Source organism: Gavia stellata, chromosome 25 (genome assembly GCF_030936135.1).
Source record: "Gavia stellata isolate bGavSte3 chromosome 25, bGavSte3.hap2, whole genome shotgun sequence".
In the NCBI taxonomy this organism is placed as follows: Eukaryota; Metazoa; Chordata; class Aves; order Gaviiformes; family Gaviidae; genus Gavia; species Gavia stellata.
The window spans coordinates 2,369,280-2,390,175 of NC_082618.1; the positions used below are offsets into that span (position 1 = coordinate 2,369,280).

The 20,896-nt window shown below is 42.2% G+C and overlaps 1 protein-coding gene across 2 annotated transcripts in view; it reads right to left on the minus strand.

Annotated features, from left to right (window-relative positions):
• The window catches only part of AUTS2 (activator of transcription and developmental regulator AUTS2), a 796,238-nt gene that overhangs the window by 434,524 nt on the left and 340,818 nt on the right, over nucleotides 1-20,896 (minus strand). The window lies entirely within an intron of this gene.

Here is a 20,896-nt window from a genome sequence, read left to right on the forward strand (position 1 = left end):
AACTGACTTCCTTTGAAGACTGGTTACTCCTGAGGTTAATACTGGCAAAAAGTCAATCTCAGAAATTTAGATTTAAAATTACATGTGTAAGTACTGGCAGCAGAGGTAAATGCAGAGAAAATACTTGGCGAGGTACCTAATAAAGTATTTTATGAAACACCTACTACACTTACCAGCATTCATAGAACAAATACCAAACAACTCCTCCTAACTTATTCTAATTATTAATTCATTCTTAGTAATTTCTTATTAGACTGTACAGGAATAGATAATCACACTCATCTCCATTTCATGACTGGAGACCAAAAGTTCCTTCTCCATCAACTCTCTCCACCAACTTTTTTCCCCGTTTCTTCTATCTCGTCTCATTTTTTTCCAGTTCTCCCAGAAATATGCTGCACAAGCACACACAAAAATTCACCCACATTCTCTTTTACAGGCACACGCACACAAGACATACACTTCTGCTCTACTTCCCAGGTACACATTCCCACCCCTATACCCTGTTCACCCCCACACACCGCTGTTCTCTCCCAGGTTCACTAAAGGAGAGCACAAAGCATCCTCACCCTAACGGTTATCATACGTTTCTCCCTACCACTACAAAGGCAAATTGCATCTGCAAGTTTGGTATGTGTGTGCTGCTTTACCTTCATCCCTTATTCCCCTCACTAGTAAAAAGCCGCTTTGGGGGCTCTCTATCAGTCAAAAGAAAGAAAGGAGAAAGTACATAAAACTACAGGCTGAGACACACAATTGAGTCGCAATGCATGAGCACAACGGCACAAAACGGCACAGGTGTACTCTCCGCTCAGAGCAAATGTAACATAAGAACTAGGGCTATTTGTCAAACACTTACAATTTAATAAATAAACTAAATATTCCACAGCTCAGCCAGAAAAATCTCAAGTAAAAAGATTTTTATTTCAAATGGAATGGTTTATCAGTCAGATCTAATAGATCTAGGTAGCATTTTTTGGAGGCGGAGGGGAGGATAACGAATTCAAGAACTCTAATACTTCATATATAACTCACAGATCTTATCTAGGACCACTGTGTACTGTAATTTTATGGTCCCAGGTTTAAAATTGAACCACCCAAAGGAAAATGGATCAAGTTTCCCTGACTCAGTCTTTTGTCAACATCCGCTCAATGTTGGATGGAAAAACTCTTATTGTAACTGGGGCCTGAAGAATTTTTTCCAGTCTCAAATTTTATTTTTAGAACCTCAATTTATTTTGTACACAATTTTCACACATTAGTTATTTGCTAACTAATCATAACAGCTCATTTTTATACTTCTTCTACATTGCGAATTCCAGCTATTCAAAGAGAAGAGAAGAAAAACCCAGCAGGTGTCATTTTTCTAGACACAATTTACAAGGAATAAGAGAATATGACCAAGATATCTGAGCCTGAAACCCTGTAGGAACAAAGTGAACTGCATAGACTAGACAGCAAACTCAGAAGTAAGTCCAAGTTAAGATTTATAAGCTTTCTATATTTTCCTTTCTTTTTTTCCAAGCTGAGTTTCTCCATGTGCCAAACCATTGAGGGTTTACATTTTAATCCAAAATCCATCAATCTGTGCTAAATTAAAAAAATAAAGCATGGAAATGTGCCCATTGTCTTCTTTTAAGAACCTAAAGTTACACACAAATGCACATGAGAACACTTAATGTGGATAGGCAATGGTTCATTTCGAGCTACTCGCACAGATTCAACCACTTAAAACGACGCTGAAGTAACATAGTGCTGCTAAAAAAGGTCTGCAAGTAAAGAGACTGGATCTTTAGTTAACACTGCATGTGTTCGGTGCATTACTCTGGGGCACATGGGAACCCTAAAATCAGCTTCCCCTCGAAAATGCAATTGTCCTTGGAAAAAATTTGAAGTGCAACATTGACAACGCTTGTTCCCATACCATTCCTGTCAGGGTACCCCATGCAAAGAGCAAAGCCAGCGTGAAACTCCCATGATGTCTACTCAAGTGTCTCACTGAGGACCTTCCCATATTAACAAAGCTGTTACTCTTCTCATTTGCACTGAGCGAGGAACCAAGAAGGGTTTGCAAAAAGTGCATTTGACCCCACACTTTCATTGTGCAGTGGGAGTGAATTTATCCACCTAGGGATCCATCTATAGGGTCAAACAAAGAGGAAATACAGACATTTTCTAGATCCAAAAGCACCGACCCCTGGCAACGCACTATCGCCGACTCACAATGAACTGGCGCCAACTCACAATGAACTGGCGCCGACTCATGGAGTCCCCAAGTGTGTGGCACAGGGTATGCGCAAAAAAAGCGATAATCAGCGACCTGGGTCCGTTTGCCCAGTCTGAACGGCACGGGGCCGGAACCCCGGCCCACACCCATGTCTCCAAAACTCTTCTAGGCATTTTTGGTCATTTTTAGCATCATCTCATCCCACATCTGGAAATGTTTAATCGCACTACAGTACCTATTACTTCGTAATGCCTTTAAATCTACTGGAGGATACTCAAAGTCAAGCAGAACTGGATAACTAGATACTTTTAATAGAAGAAGTGCAGTTAAGAAAGGAAAAGGAAAAAAAAGATCTGGAAGGCTGGCTGCTGGCTGAAGCGCTGGGCTGGGACTCAGCAGCGGGTTTTATTTCTGATTCTTCACCACACCCGATTCCCTCCCCAGAAAGTGAAAATAACAACAGGTCTTCCCCGCTCTCCAAAATTCGTCTATTTAGAGGGTTTTTTAGCAGGGACAGTTCCTCAGTGGGTGACCGCAGAGTACATCGCATGCTACGGGACCTGATAATCCCACTCACTGCTCTGGGGGCTGCTGTGGTAACAGCAATGGTTTCTAGTGGTGAGGTGGCTCCACTGCCGAAGTGTATTAAAAAAGAAAATACCCCTGAAAACACCCACACTCACCTGGGTTTTCATTCTTCCCTTTCCTACAGACATGAGTCGTGTGAAGCCTGTGTGCTTTAGCAGTCCCTGCCCGGGTGTGAGGAGAGGCTGGCGCTGCCTCTCCTGCTTCCCGCCAGTTCCAGCTGGTTCCTGCCAGTTCCAGCCGGTTCCTGCCAGTTCCAGCTGGCTCTGTGATGGCCCCCACCACAGCCACAGCTGAGCCCCTCAGCGCAGCTGGCAGCACCTCTCCGAAAGCGTATTTAAGAAAGGGCAAAAATGCCAGAGCACCGAGGAGCGAGGGGGGAAAAGTGAGTCTTTATCTCAACTCACAAACTTTTTCTTCTTCTTTTCTCCCCCTGCCCTGATGAGGTGGGGGACTGCGAGAGAGGAGCTGAGGGGGACTTTGGCCCTTAGCCAAGGTAAGCTCACCACCCCATGGTTTGGTGAAAAGCACCCGCTGCTCGTAAACTGAGTCAAAAAACTTCACATCCCTCTGTGCTACTGCAGAGTAACGCAAAATAGATGCAGAGCTGGAACTTCTGTGACACAAAGAGGCAGGGGGTTACTGAGGGAGTAACTGAGGGAGGGGAGAAGGAGAGGCGTAAGATATGCAACACTAAGAGTGACCTTCGATGAAGAAAAAAAGAGAGAAAGACTAGCTCAGGCCTGAAGGTCACAAAGAAACTGGCCAGAAACTGCTAAGATTATGAATAAACCAAAATAGATGCAAAAACATCAACATGAAACTGCTGTAATAGTAAGCACTAACAGTAACTCTTCTTTCAGGGCATGGAGAGGTTTCCAGGTGACTTGAAATCTAATGGAACGATCTGTGCACCACGGAAATATTCAGCCCTATTTTGTGACAGCGAAAGTGCAAACTGAATATTCAGCTGTGTCCAGGGAAAGCAGCTCTCTGCTATGCTTCTTTCTGCCATTCAAGGTTAAAGGGTAAAATAGACCTAAATATACAGGCTTTAGGGTAGGATAGCTCTACAGGAACGGTGCTATAGTTACTACATTAGTTAGACATTTCTGTGAAATGAAAGGATGGGGTGCATAAGCCATATAACACTCCTAAGGATAACCCATAACAACATGGCTCTCTGTTGCCTTTTGTCTCAGAAGGGAAAAGAATGAAGGCCAGAGATAGTTGATCATGTTAAGAGGCGTAAGGAAGGATGAAAGGGCAGCTGAGCCCCAGACTACAGGGAGCATCATCCTCTCAGGACCGCAGTTTGCTTTGCTGGATCCCTAAGCCACTTTAGATAATTCCATAGTAGTAGTGCCTGGTTAGCAAGTAACAAAAAGCAAAATAAATAAACCTACTGAGAATTTAGCAAAAGCCTTTTTCACAGAGCTTATATATCATGTCAAAAACACCCTAATGCGGCTCTTCTGAGCTTTTTTTTTTTTTTTTAATATATTTTAATTTAAAACCCCATACCATTTGGCAGCAGTAAATCCACGGTATAGTTTCGAGGCGCCTGAGTTTCCACACCATATGGAATTAAAGGATTATTTCACTACATTATACTTTAAAGTTATGAATACTAACACTCCTCCCTATTATAGCGCAGCCAGCAAGCTAAGCCTTTACCAGAGTCCTAGAGGAAGAGGACACCTGCTCCCCAAGGGATGGCATAACCCTACTGCGGGGAAGGAAATTTTAGGCTTTCAGTTCTGCCTGTCATTCTTTATTTATACAGCTTTTGCAAGGGCAAGACAGTCCAAAACTCTTCTGATCCAGCTCCTACCTGGGTGAATACATTTTCTAGCTCAGATCAGCTGATGAACAGACTTGTACGCACGCCATTAGGAATGCTTCCCAACTCCAGAAAGCCTGAGCAGGTACAGCCCAGTCCCAAACCCATGACAGCAGTTCGTCCTGACCAGGGCGACAGCCCTACACAGTACAAAGATATTTCTACCTGCTCCTTCATATACACAGAGCTTGCCTCCACTTGCTCTCTGGGTTTTTCCCAGGAGCCCAGACTCAAGCTAGGGCCTGAAGATGTAAATTTTTGTCACTACTGGCAGTCACATACTTTTCCCAAATGCTGCACACATGGTTCTAGGCAGAAGCACCAGCAAATCAGGCAGCTGCTAATGACTGCAAGCTGCTCCGGGGGGCCAAAGACCAGGAAGCAACGGCCAGTTCAGCCTGTGAGAAAAAAGAAAGCCCGGCTGAACCCAGTGAGATCCTAGTTAACAGGTTGGACCGCCTCAGCATGAATTATCAGGAATCCATCACTGTTTCTTCAGGGCTTGGCAAACAGGAGTTTGGCTCACAGTGCACAAGCAGGAGGGAGGGTGCCGGGGGTGTGGGAGAGCCTGCACCCACTCCCGTCCCACAGGGAGGGAGATGGGTTCCTCGGCACCGCGTGGGGCTGCGTCATCACAGCTCCCAGAAATGGTGTGTGAGCCATAGGTCCGGGGAGGAAGCCAGAGCGGTGGCCACCACCATATGCTGGTGTGAGCTGCGGTGACAGGGAAGGGACAGACCACTGAAGCCTCTTTAGCATCAGATGCTTCTGAAGTTTATGCATGGTTCAGTATTGGGAGCATCTCCGGCACCCAGCTGTGGAGCTGACCCAACCAACTCCCTGACTGGTTTTACCCATTTATTTTTTTTCTAACATGAATGTCACCACATGCACTGAGGAGACTGGTTTTAATGTGCTCTTAGGGCCAAAAAGCTAATTGCGGTTCCCACTAACCCCCACGCACTCACCAGGGTGGAAAAATCATCAGCGAATTAGAGTATGTATTGTAGCATCCTTTTGCACTTGAATGAAACACATTTTTCCCTTAAAATCTGTTAACTCTGATTTCAAAACATGACGATTCATGTTGGAGCATAACTGATTCTAAACAACAGAACAACTGAGTATAGAAATCAGAAATGTAACATTAAGGATTAAAGGGTGATGAGTTAAACATTGTTCAGTTAAAGGGTGCTGCTTTTTAAATTATATCTAGAATAAATAAGAAAAGATCTTTCATTTTTCTGGTCAGCTCAGCTTTCACACACATACATCACAACAGCACTGAACCACAGCTTTGTCTGTGCTACTCAGACCCACAGGCACGGCAGTAACGTCCACCTTGTAAGTGCTGCACAAACACCACCTAAGGAGCCTGTCCCTGCCCTAGCCAAGCAAACACACAGACGTGAAGTGTCTTCAGAAAAGAACACCACCAGATTTCACGTAGGACTGAATATTTGATTGCAAAGAGAACGTATTTTATCAATGATTGAGAAGAAATCTGGCTGTATGAAAACAAGCAAAAAGGAGAACTGCATAGCAAGAAAAAACCAATAACGATGTAAATCAAGGCTTGTTACTTGTGATTTAAGTCATGATTAACAGCTGTCATTTAAACACTTTAATTTAAATCTATCTTGCTACTGACATAAGTTAGACAAATCCTACTTACACAGCACGTACATGTCACCCAAAGCTTTAAAGATGGTTCAACACAGCAGCTGTGGATCTGGAGCAAGACCTCTACACTGTACTTCTAACGAAGCCATGTTCACCACCGCAACATCTGCTTGACTAGCTGAGCAGACGAGCAGCACAAGGAAAGCAAATCAGAGGTGAGATAATGAGAAGGAAGAATATTTACAATACGCAAGTTTAGGCAGTAAATATGAAAAAAGAATTTGCACCGTGTGTGGAGTCTGAGCAGTATTAATACAAAGACATTTTTCACACCAGGGAAGAAAAATCTTGTTACCTAAGAGATACAATAAAACATTAGGAGAGGCTCATAGTGTATGTCTTGATATTTAATCTTACAACAACCAATACACACGCTCCAAGGAATTGTCAGCTGCTGAAGATCAGGGCCTACATGCCATCATCCCAGGATCTGACATCCCTACCAGAATATGAAGCTTTATTTTGCATACCTGTATGGTAAAAGTGAAGTAGACCACCAAAGACAAGATTTTTATCTTTTGTTTCCTTCCTGCCTCTACTGAGAAGAAAAAGTAATTTTCCTGCTCAAAAATGCTTTTTATGAAAAACAAGAATAAACACACATATATATTTTTCCAATTTCCTGTTGACAAAAAACATCCAAATCTAATAGAACTTGAACAAATAACTATAAACAATTACCTAATTAGCTCTATGACACAGAACAAGGGTGTCTTTAACTTACTTATTGTAAAGCACTGATGGTCATTTCCTGCTGCCTGTGAGCTGATCCAGTCTGCTGCTGCACTTGCTCGATACATTGGAGTAGAGGAACTCACCCTCTACCGCCTTAAATGGGGGAGATCCTACCGAAAGAAAGAGGGCTACACCCCTCTTCTCCTGGGGAGAATTTGGCTATTTAGCATTGTTATTACAGAAACACCAAGCAACTGTGTTCTGCTCACAGTAGCAACAGCAGAAGCAACATAGGCTAAGAATAAATAGCATCCTTGCCAAAGCAGGGGTGGGGGAGAGAGAGAGACGGGCATTTATTTCCAGATCCTCTTCTCCTTCATTATATGCTTGGGCAACCTTAGATATATAGCTCACAGAAGGTACTCTGAAGTAGCTCTGTGGCTCTATTTTATCTAAGTTACACAGAGAATGCAGCCCATCATTTTTTCTGTGCTGTTTATACAGAAATCAGAGATAAATTTGGCATAAACTCATCACACCCCAGAATCATACATACATTATACAACATATAAAGTGTAACAGACTTGCTCTGTTCCCCAGCTCCTGTTAAGAGCGCTATGAAACAGCAAGCTGTTGGCAATTGCAACAAATGAAGCGTATTTCAGCACACTTTAAAAGCTGAATTGCAAAAAAATATAGGCTGCTTCTGACCCTTTGCATTTTGATGGTTGCACAGTGAGAAATACGGCCTTTAAAATTACACCTTGCAAAGCACTCCATTGTACCAATCAATCTCCCCAAGCAGCTTCCATAGCACAGACGCGCGCAGCAGAGAGGGAGGGTCCGGCCGGTCTGCTCGGAGGCAGCCAGAGCGGTGGCAATCAGGGTGGAATCGATCCGCCCCTCCCAATATTCACTCAGTCCCGCTGCTGAGCTTGTTTGTATCCTGCCCTGGATTTCCAGGGCTCGCCCTGGGCTCTGTGTCAGGGAAACTAGCCTTTGTACTGCTAAAAACTACCTCTGAAACGCAGCTGCTTTAGTGCCTACTCCTGCCTGGTGCAAGCGTGCCATCCTTGTCCGCACAGATATACATCCAGTCACATTCTGACCCACACGTGCTACAAGTCCCATGTGTTACTCAGCCGAGTGACGCCGGTTTACACCATCTGTACTTCCCGCTTCCGCTTTGTGTGTCCCCAAACCAGACTGAGTTCCATGGGCATACAGTTGCATATCTCCTGCCAAGCCCTGGGAAAACCCTACAAGGAGCAGTCCATGCGCATTCACTGCAACAGTTTCCACCAGCCACTGTTTTTCATGGTTCCATTTAGGCTTGCTCATTCAAGAAGCAGAGAACCAAGCCGGCAGTTTTACCCCAATGTTCTGCGTAAGAATAGCCTGTTTCAGAGCACTTGCCAACGATGACCACCCAGATCCTTCTTGTGAAACCGTTACCAGCTCTTGCTTCAGCGGTGACAGGCACAGGGTCCAGCCTGTAGCCTCCGGGACTCTGTCCCAGTCTCAGCCCCAGACCTGTGAGGAGTTCTTGTTTCTGACGTACGGGAAAGGTCAGGCGAGGCAGGGAAGCGGAGGCAAACACTACCTTTACTCTGAACGTCCGGGAAGTGGAGAAGAGAACAGAAATATTACCCCATTTAGCCCAGAGGGTCTGACATCCAACCCCCTAGGGACTCTGCTTGGCCTCTGGTTGACTTTGAAATGTATAACTTACTGGAAGAATACTTAAGTAAGAAGATAAAATAAATCACATGATGCAACAAAAAGCAAACAGGCCAGGTCAAAAAAATCTTAACAGCACAGCAGCTCTACGGCTCTCTGCAAATTTGGCTGAAGAGCCTTCATCTGTTTTAATGAGAGGAAACATAAAATGAAGGTAGTTTCTGTACAATTTCACTCGTTTCAAGTCCACAGGATGGTTGTTCCTCATGAGCAAAGGAGACGCAAGATGGGATGAGACCTTTTGGGAACTTCTAAAGATGTGAGGCAGCTGCATGAACCGAGCCTGAAAAAGACTGGAGTGTCAGTACTCGCTCGCTTGAATTAAGTCACGGCTACTGTCATCCTTTTTTCCCCTCAATGTCGACCGCTAACCTGACACACTGTTAACATTACAGAAGTAAATAAATGTCTTGAAGGAGGAAATATCAGTATTCATGGAAGGACCTCAAGATGCTTACCACTGTTTACATAAAAGAGCCCTGTTATTTCATAGTTCGATATAAGCCCAGAATAAATATTTAATAACTTGGTTGCATAAATAATGATTTGAAGGTTGAGCTATTGGCTTAAAAATATAATACTATTTTAAGCCGTTTAACTGGCCAGCCATATAAATTATTCAAGATTTAAAAGTCATCCTGTGGTCTCTGTACAAGGAGAAAACTAGGAAGTTGTAACTATAATGACAAAAGCAGGGCAAGATCAATCAAACCACATGATCTCTAACACAAACAAGCAGCAATTAAGCAGCAATCAAGACCAATATGACTGTGGTTGATGTCCTTTTATGCCAATACTCTCAGCCCAGAGAGCAAAACTTAATATTGTTTTGCAATTTATCAAGGGAACCATAACTCTGCTCTCTGTGACTTGGCCAAGAGGCTATTATGATAGTATTTCTCTATAATTTAATAATGTGAAGGGTGGGGGAGAGGGAGTAAAAGCATTTTGACATATAACTCACATCTATACATATTGTATTTTCCCCTTGCTTGAATGATAGAAGCAAAAGTCATAATAATAGACCTCAGGACCAATTTGTTAGGGAAAGGGGAGCTGAAATACCTGGCAAAGAAAATCTATTTCAAGAAGCACAGAAGGGAAGTGAATGAACCATCTGAATTCATTAGCAGCTGTCATTGATGTGGAGATGAATTTAGAGATGAAGAGAAGCTAGTCATCACAAATAACTCAGGAGAAAAGCAAAGGGAGGAACTGTTGTTTAAGTTGCTTAAATCTGGATTAGCTTCTGATAGATGGCAAGTTGCCACTTAGAAGAACCTTTGGTGTTACACGCTCCACCCTCTTTGGAGGGAAGCTCTTTGAACAAAGTAAGATATTTCAGCATTTCGGGCTGCGCACAGGTTGCCGGCATTCCTGGGTGCTGCTCTAACGCCGGCCTGTTTGGCACTAACAAGTCACAATTTTCCTGTACCTGAGGCCGTAGTTTCACAGCACCCCTTCTGCTCAAGGAGCCCGACCCTGCTGTTACCCACTCGCTCCGGGCGGCTTTTCCCCAGACCCCTGAGACTCCCTGGGTTGTACGGCTGCAGCTGACCCCAGGGCTTTGCAGGGAACTGAGCCAGGTTAGAAATGACCAGGTTATTCTTTTTCTTCTTCGTTTCCTGGATTGCTTCTAACTTCAGTTTGGCACGCTGAAGGAGCCGATGGTGGGAAGGGGTGGCAAGGACTCAGCCACTACCAGGAAAAGAAACGCTGAAGAATTGCATCCTTAAACCACAGTTTGACTTCATGTCTTAAATCTTGTTGAATTTTTTCCCTGGACTAACATAATAAGAGCTGCAGCTGGGTTGAAAAATTCAGAATGCCTTCAAACTCCTAACAATACCAGCTTGTTGGTGGTTTTTTGGCTTTGCTCTACATTGGTTTTGGATTTTTTTTTTCCTTTCTGCTTACCTCTCTTCCTCTCTCATCCTGAGAAACAATGTAAAATATATTGCAGCACTGTGCTTTCACCTTGGACTACTTTTGCCAATCGAAATCATGAGACCTCCTATTTGCAAACGTCAAAGAATCTCCTGGTACCTCTTGGAGTCTGTCCCCTGTCAACAGTGACCAAAGGTGATTTAATGTTTGATAGATTTGATGAGCTGGTTGCCTCAGTCCAAGTCCAAAACCAGCTTCATTTCCAGAAAATCACTCTGCCAGCTAGTATCATTAGCCGTTGTGTTGGCAGCCTCAACAGAGAGGCAAGGAATCAGGGCATGATCCAGTGCCCGCTGAAATCAAGGGGAGCATTTCCACTGACTTCGAGGGATACAGAATCCATTTAGGGAACCGGGTGTCCACTGTAATTACTTCACAGACTATTTCTGTACCTTATACTGACAAAAAAAAAAAAAACAGTTTAACTTCTCTTTCATATGCTTTAAAATTGTACTAAACGTACCCGTCTTGAAAATACAGTCATCTACCAGGTAAGCAGAGTTTTATTATTGTTTTAAGATAAGTGCAAACAACCTGTAACATAGGACTACTATTAAATTATGGTTACTTGAATTAATCCTCATTCTGCCATTTAATAATTTGTAAAGCGCTTATTCTGGAAAAGGTCAAAAATCACTTGGAAAGATATGTTAATGGCTCTCTAAGTAGTGTTTAGACTTATTGAATAAATTTTCACACTTAAGTCACGTATAACAAGCATTACAGACTGTATTATGAATTGTGCTCTTCACAATGGAGAGCTGTGTGTACGTACATGTTACGGCCTCCCCACAAGACAGCACTTAAGCACTTAGTTAAATTCATCTCAGCTGAGGAAAAAAATAAGCATATCTTCACTGTTATGCTGCAAAGGTATTCGACATATGTTCTCACAAAGAGGACTATTTACCTGAACCAGGATCTGAAAGAAGCCCATTATTTTTCATCTATGTGATAAAAAAAAACCTAACACAAATGAAAATCCAAAAAAAGTCAAAAAACCCCAATTCCCCCAAAACTCAATCCTAAAAAAAAAAAAGAGAAACACTTGTAAATAACTGGAAATGAAGGAAGACAAAGCCCTGTGCTGATGGATCTACATGGAACCCCATCTAGGCTTTGAAACGTTTGGGCTTTAAAATGACCCACAAGACTTAAAAATTAAGTATCAGCATGCGAAAACGTACCATATTACAGTTTAAATCAACCATTATACAGGCTCAGCAAGCATCAGCACACTCCTATGCACTAAAAAACGTCAACTTCTCCTTGGTGAATAATAATTTGTGAAATAAAGCAGGCATGCAAAATATGGGTGGCAGGCAGCAAATGCTGATATTTGGGGCACCAAGGTGTTTTAAAATTGTTTTTCGCTTTTGCATCCAGCATCCACTGAAATCTCAACAGATCAAAGTTTTGCAGACAAGGAAAAAAAAGCCCACAAAATTAATAACTATTTAAGTATTCTGTTTCATCATGATAACAAACAGATGGTTTTAATATTCTAGAGGCTAATTTCTGAACAATTAAAAACACAGCAAGACATTAACATCTAATGAAACATTTTAACTACCAGTATATGCATCTGCCATTAATTTCCACACAGTAAGGTCTTGGTTCTCTTCAATCTGTTCTTTATTAAGGAAAGTTTTTCCACTCTGAATTTAGTGAAGTAGAGAATTAACAACTGTTTTCAATCAGCAATCAGCATGATATTTCGCCAGTGTGCATTGAAACCGTCCACACTATCAGACATAAATTTACTCCTATGATGGCTTTGATCTGCACGCTGAGTAGAGATGTTAGAAGGGAATTCATTTTCTAATTCCATTTTCGTTTAGAACATATGAATTAACCCCTTATAGATCTCTTGTCCCTTTTTATCTACTTTAGATAAAGGACATCTACTTAAAATGTTATGGCGTACGCATTACTTACAGTCTAGCCAAAAACAAATTCATTTTTTGCAACCAATGAAAGCATTCTTATGCAAACCGTATTGAAATAAAGTTCTTCAAAGGCAAAGAGAATCCTATATTTATGAGCTTCTAATTTATATTTCCTGTGCTCATTTGTGATAAGAACATAGGGTAGTATTCATCAAAGCTGTACCCATGCAAAAACTAGTTGCTAAAAAAAAAAAAAATCTTTACACCACAGACACCCAAGCTATCTAATTCATGTGTTCCCTCATCAGATATGCAGCTTAGAACTACTGATGAATTTTCTGCAGGTCTTCATCAATTTGGCAGGTTATGATTTAAATTAAGCCGAGGCAAGTCATTCTCATTGCTCCCAGGGTACAGCAAAAGGCTGATGTTATTCAATATTTGTTGTCATCACCTCGCTACTGTATGAATGAACCCTGTAAATAAATACCTTCGAGAATAAATTCAAACACCCTCCCTGATGGGTTTGACTAGCACGCTTGCTGTTTGTTAAACATAAATATATAGGCAGCTCAGTAAGTGCCTTTGGTTTTCAAAAGGGTTAAGTTAGCAAGTACCTTGAAATGATTTTAACAGGAACTATATTCTGTCCAGGTTCCTGTTTTGCTTTTAGTCATGTCATTTATGTAAACATTGAATTGCAAGGCTAAACTAATAAACATTGAAAAAAGCCTTGACAAAACATAGGTTTAGGGAAGGAGCCAGCTGCAGGACCCTGCCTCTCGATTCATTCTGTGGTGTTCAGTGGGGATTTCATGGTGCACCAAGAAATGTCTGTATTGCAACTATGTGGAACAAGAGAGACCCACATTCTAGCTACTGCTTCAAGTCAAGAAAAACAGGGTCATGAACCTGGGCCTTCTACCTGCCAACTGATACCCTACCAGTGGGGCATTAGCTGTTCCAAGACATCTCCCTCCCTCTAATTTATGCCAGAAATAACATGCTGGGCTCAACATGCTTCCAACAATAGCTATGTATTTCCACGGATATTTCCATAACAGACCACCTACAATAAAAACACATCACATCCTTGTCGCGCCCTACTCTATGTGCTTGTATCCGTCTCAAAGGCTCAGCCTGAACAAAGCAGTCTCTTTGTCTCGGTACTTGATTTTTGCCTTTGCTGAAGTAGGTTATTACAGGTTAAGGGCCAGCTCCAGAAAGGCCAAGAACACCCACAAACCCATTTGGAATTCAGGTTTTCAAAATCTGGAACCAGAACAGTAGTTAGGTATGAAAGGACATGAAAGATTAATCATTCAACTTCAAGCGCTGTCATCACTATGAATTTCAAGGATTAGGGCTGGGAGTTTCAGATGTGCCTAGCAGAGGCAGGAGCGTAACCCCACTGAAAGACAGTGAGCTTTTGGCTCATTTTATATCCACTTTTGGTTCAATGAAATGGCTGAAGCGCTGTCCCTGGGGATGCCATATGGGGTTTCAAGAGACCTTTCCAGCCAGTCATATCTGGTTCAGAGAAACGTGCGCACTAGAATGAATGTACTGGGAGTTTGCCATGTAACCATTAGCCGCATAACCACCATTAATATACCTTGGAGACATCGTCTTATTTTTATATGTCAGACAGTTTCAGACTAACCCTGTACTTAGTGAGGATAGCACAATATTAAAATGTGACTTTAATACTTTTTATGCTCCAATTGCCTGGATCTACTCTTGGCACACTACAAAAATAATACTTTTATGATTCAGTTTTTCCATAAAATATTTATAATACAACTATTGAGTGATGGAAGTGCCAGAATATTACTATTGCTATACTTGAATTCCTGGAGATTGTAAGCTTTTGTTTGGTCTAGCAGCGTGAAGGGAAAGCGTCCTGCTAAACATCTGTCTCTCACTGGGGAACCACATGGGAAATAAAGGCTTTGGGGCAGCACTGCCTGAAGTATGTGAGTACTCATCTTACCTACTGCAGTCTGTGAGCGCCGAGGAGTCTCAGCATTATAAAAATCGCAGAAAACCAGAGAAAGATGCAGACTCAGGTGGTCCCATAGCCCTTCCCTCTGAGCCCAGGAAGGACCAACTGTACCTGCATCATTCATGACATGCAGACAACCAGCTAACCCAGCCCGAACTGGTGCTGAAGACACCCAATGATCTCTACAACCACTGCAGGTGAATTAGTGCAGTGTCTTTACCTTTAAAAAGCTATCTTCACAGCTCAACTGCGTCGCCTACCTGCAGTGCGACCTTGTCCCATATGCAGAACAGATTTTTCCCTTCCTCTTTGCAGCAATCTTCCTGTGTTTGAAGACTCTTACCAGTATCTCCACTCCATTTTCTCTTTTTAAAACTAAATTGCCCCAATTCTTACAAGCCTATCTTGAAGGCCATGCTTTTCGACTTTTTCTACGTACTCCACATATTTCTCTCACCAATTATTTCCTATGCTGAAGGAAAGCACCTGCAATATCCATTAGGAATTACATAATCATACAAATCATACTGGGATGTAATGAGTATTAAATGAAACACGTAAGGACGAAATGTGCATTGAAGGCTGCGGTCTGTGTTCAGACCACTGACTATGCGGGCAGGCTTACTTCTGGGTGCCAGTCTTAAGACACCTGAAAGTATCTGAAGTGTTCACAACATAAACCTTTTGAATTTATGCCACTCTTTCCCTCGTGGAAGTGCTGTTAACTCATTGTATAAATAATATTAGATCTGTAAAAGATATTTCCTGAACAAAAGAGAAATAACTACAAGTAGAGACAAGCTGCTTATAGAAGAAAGGTTCAGGAGAGGCTTTGTTAAGTTCAGTGCAGCTTGATATAGATCTCTCCTCATTCAAAACCTTACCTGAAGCAGGTCTTCTGCTAAATATTAAGACTTTTCAATAGAAACTTTATCTCTTAATAGGGTTTTTCTGAGTTGGAGCTGCAAGGACAAAGTGTAACTCCTCATGGTGCTTCCAGCTGGAACTCATTTGCTATAAGAAGCTGTCGAAGTGATCTGGAGAAACACTTCTCAAATCCATTTTAACAGCTTTCAAAGATTGCTCAGAGATGCCCAATAGCCTTGTTTTCCTTGCCAGGCCCTTCTTCCTCACTACTGCATTTAGTTACAGCAGGCGCACTGGAATAAAATTAAACTTATTTTGCTGTTAAGTGTCCTGGTTAGGCAAGCTGGAACCATGCAGGTTTTTCTGGTGTTCATAAACCTATTTTACAACAACTAGGATGAGGAATGATAAAAGGAGATGCTGACATCTCTGCGACAGGCTGAAGACTGACTTTAACAGCTCTACACGAAAACCGGAGGAAAGAGCGAGGCATGGAAGGAGCCGTCGGGGTGGGTGAAAGGGACAGTTATTACGTTCCTTTTAAGGCCACAGAAATGCCATGCTGTCAACCTCTGGCATCCCACAGCAAACCATGGCAACAGCTGCCTGGCTCTGTAGTAATAAACTGAACCAATTTAATAGCTTTTATTGTTCTGCTGTGATGTTTGAGCGCAACCACTTCTTTCCTCCTAGGACTCCTGAGCCCGCAAGGGCAGCAATGAGAGAAGATCTCATTTACCTAAAAGCGCTTATAAATTTTTAATTTGCTTTAACAAGTAAATTAACAAGTCCCTCATTCAGGCAAGTTTTATGGCCTCTTGCCACTTGGGGAGGGCCATAAAAGTTTTATAGATAATCCAGAGCTACCGAGATTGCTCATAATAAATTGTCTGTTTCCTGTTATTTTATCAAACCACTGGGCTTCTAATGACTTAAAGTCACAGCTTCCTTATATCTACGCTTTTTATGAGCCCGTATTTATAAACTGTAAAGAATATCTTAAATTATACTGGGCCCCTGCTAATCATTACAAAGCTAGGTTTTTATTGGAGCCAAGCATTTTGCTCACGCCCACCTAATAAATTCTAAGGGATTTAAGGGGAAAATTCTTTTTTGAGATAGCATGCTGATTCCGTATTCTATTTTAAGACATTGCTTTAGCCAAAGTTTCATTAACGAATACTTTGAAGTCCCTGGAACTCCCTACTCGGATTTCTAACAGTTCTTGAAAAACTTCTCAGGGTAGTAAGCACTTAGGCAATGTTAGCCAGCCTGGCTCTGGGATTCGGGCTTGGGAGGAGCCAGCACTCACTGGAAAAACACAACCTCATCTCAAAGGGAAAATCCTACCTCCGATGGGTGCTCACCGTCTGCCCTCTGGAGCACCACTGATGACGCTTATACAGGAGAACCCTAAACACAAAGAAGTCCTTACCATTTGGTGCTGTGAGTAGTCACGCTGAAATCAGTGATGGTACTCACAGCAAGTATACTTCAGCACGTTTAAATCACGGCCCCATCGGGTCCAGCAACAACTGAGCACTTATCCCACTGAAGTTACGATGCTGCGTCTAGCTATGGCTTCAAAGTATTCACAATGCCTAACCTTGGGCATCCCATTTAGTAGGTTGGTCCTCCTATGCAGAAATGAGAAATCACTCCAGAGAGGGAGTAGGCACCAAACTAGAGCGGCTGTAATAATTCTGTGGAAGTTCGTTTTTTTCCTCATTGACTTCACAAAGCTTAGGGAGACTAAATTCATAAAAGAGAGGCTTGCTTTAAGTGAGATGATCTCACCGTTTTTCCCTCGGTTTCTGCTATGGGAATGACAAGACAAAACTATAGGGAAAAATCACTGGGGTCATGTTTACTGATGTAATATACTTGGGGTGGAGAGAAAGGAGAAGCGAAGGAATAAAGCTGCTGCAGACTCTTTCCTCCAGAGATCTGGAGGTTAAAGCCTAAGCTTGCTCTGAAGTTTAGGCCAGTACAAAGCTACAACAAAAGGGCACTGGGATAATAATATAGTACAGGTGAAGATAATCAGTATTTTCTGTAAATACACAGTGTTATGAAAACCTAAAACTCCTTCAACTAAACAGGAGAACATTAAACTCTACAAAAAAATTCCCCATTACCTTTCTGTGAAATGCAAGTCTGTGCAACTGGAAACTCCATGTATCCTGAAGGAGGAAAACATGGCAAGATGAGAATATCAGACTTTGCTCAGCAGAGTCTTCCTGCTAAATGGGAAATTCCAGCAGGAGAGGCAAGTTTTAAAAGCTCAGGATGCTATTTTTGAGAGAGATGCAAGAGCGGGTGCTAAATCCTGGAATATGCCCATTATCTGAAGCACTGAGAGTGCTTGAAGTTTTATTTATTGATTTTTCAGTTCGAAAGTGCCATAGATTCATATCTCACAATATCACCCCAGATTAAGATCCATTGCGTAATTACAACTGTGCTCATGTACCTTCATTCTCTGGTGTTATGGTTACCGTAGTCCACTAAAAATAGGCTGTTAAAGTGGATGAACTTGTTGTCCGGGTATCATTGTACATTAAGAACGAACTTGTTCAATTGACTCTGGCAATAAGTCTAAGTACAGTGGAAACGAAATACAGGAAAACAAGCCATAAAACCCTTACCAAATGATGACCATCTTGTGTTTCCTCATAAATACACACACAGACAAGCATATCCACAATTACAGGCACATGCCGTACACCAAATTCGTGTTCTGCTCCTACAAGTTCAGAAATCCTTGAGATGGGATGGAAACAACTGCAGAGCATCCCCGGGATCACATTTTTCCAATTCTCTGAAGTCCTTTTGGAGGACTGAAAGCTTGACTAATGCCATCTAACTTACTTAAGAAGCAGAAATTTTCACTTAGCTATGTATGTATAAAATGGATTAAAACAATACCTCTTTTCTCCCTACCATAGCAAATTCACTGTCCCACCCATCTATATTTACTAAAGATGCATCTCCCTCAAAATCCAAGTATTAACCATTGCTTTATCACTCAAGTAATATGAGTCTCAAAGAAACAAGGAGATTCACACAAAGAAGATAAAGAAACAACACCCCAAGCAAATGAATAGCACATATCCTTATATTACCAAGAAGCCCCCAAGACCCAAATTCCTGTTATCTGCTCCCGAAGATAAGAAATCGTAAGGGCTACGGTAGGCAGAGAAAAAAGAAGAAAATAAGTTCTATGAGCAATGTAAAAGATTAAGAGTGACCTGAAGGAGACAAACACATCTTTCACAATGCCTCCACCCGAGCCACATTTACCCAAGTTGGAGTGCTACAAATCTGTCATATGCCATTATTTCAATGGCCACGAAACTGTGAAAGCAAGCATGTGTGTATATAGCAGAAAAGCCCGACTCTGCCAGTGTATTTGAATTTGCAGGTAAAGCTAAGGATATGAAAATACAATTTCTGCCGACAAAGAGCCACATACATTGTCTTCACCAGTATTTGCTAAGAATGGACAAAAAGATCATACCTCAAAGGAAAGGGGTTTATTTTTTCCCCGCAGCTCTATCAAAAGTGATAGTAGATGTTCTCCCCTGCCTTTAAAAAGGAAATCTCCTAATGGATATAAATGGAAGCAGAAGTGAGAAAGAAGAAACGCATCAGAAGCACTTTTTCCAGAAATCTCTGGAAAAACAATGACTGTGTATGATTTCCAGACTTTCTTTGACAACAGTTACAAGTCTCTCTGACTCTGAGGAGCATCCAAACTGTCAGAAACTCATCTTGAGGGAATTACCATGCTTCCAAGAGTCACCTACCTTGAGCCCCGGCTGTGGCTCTCACTTCTGTATAAATACACACACATTACTTTTCTAACCAAATCCTTGCAAAAACACTTGCCCGCCTTTGTTACAAGACAGAAGATATTTCCATTAAAGTAAACACACTCGTCTCCGGTGCACCTAAGTCTTGCAGAGCTCCTATGTTTCAGTTCACATTTCAGGTTAATCTTTTCCTTTCCTAAAGGACAGAACATCCTTTTTCCTGATCTTCCCGAGGGCTCAGTATTTGCAACATCAAACAGAACATACAAACCATCGCGCCCCCTCCAAAAGCTTATTATACTGTCAACCGGCTTCCTAACTGCAACCAGGGGAGAAAGCTCACACACTGACTCCAGAACTCTCCTACTGCTGGAAAGTGTCCATGATTTCTTCAAGCTACTGCTGCACTTCATTTCTCTAAAGAACTCATAATAAGATGGGCAAAATTCCAAGAAAGAAAGAAGAAACCCGACTGACTAACTGAACGAACCGTGCAGTTCCCCCCTCTGTTACTTCTAGTTACTGGCCAAAGCCACAAGACTCTCGTGCAATAGTACCAGTGACCCTCCTTAATGAATCAGATATTAAAATACAGTCACATGAATTAGGCTGGAAAGGGAGAGCAGGGCAAATGTCTGCTACTAAAGATAACAGTGTATCTTGCAGTGTATTATACAGTCACGAAGCACTGAAAGAAGCGAGAGATTAGGAGGAAAGTCCTTATGGAGGCCACACTATAAGCTACTCAAATCCAGAAGAAGTCACTGTACATTTACTAAGTTTGCAATGAGAGACCAAGTTGTTATTACCCAGCCCATGCAATGGCTGTGACCGGGCTGGGATCTGGGTCTCAGCTTCCACGGCTCAATAAATGAACGTTTGCAAGGCACAGTGCAAACCTGAGTGGGAAGCTGTCGTTGGAGAGTAACACGCTATTACTCTAATTCGTAAAAAAAAAAAAAAAAAAAAGGGCAATAAGAGAACGTAATTCAAAAACAAGGGTGTCTTGCAGCTCTGCTGCATTTGAAAAAAATGTTTTGATGTTGACAGGTTTTATCAGCTATTTACATGTTTTCTTCCCTTCTGTTTGAAGAGTTCATATCCGTTTTGGCAGACTATTCACTGGCCCCAAGCCTGGGATCACGGAAGTGGAGTCTCCTCTTTTGCCGAGCAAATCTTCAGGGACGTATCCCCAGAGAGGCACCGACTCCTTTCCCCGTGGCCTGTCCTGACACCCTCTCTCCAAGCCCTTGACAGAGGCAATCCCTGAACAAACCCGCACAACCCATCCAGTAACTCACAAAAAGCACGCTGCAGCTCTCATACGGAGGTTGTCAAGACAAGAGTGGTACTAAATACATCTTCCAGCCAGACAGCCAGTACCACCCACAACTCTTATCCCTAATTTTTCAGTTAATGACTCACGGCAAACCACAGCTGACAGTGGCCGCAGGTCTAATGGGTGATATTTACAGCTGAAGTTCTATAAAGTCAGGAGGTTATGTCAAGCTGCAGCATCCAAGTGACTGTAAACGGAGCCCTGCACAGCGAGGAAATGGCTGGAGATTGATTACAGCCAGGAGTAATTGATCTGTCTGAAAATACGGCCCAGGAATCATA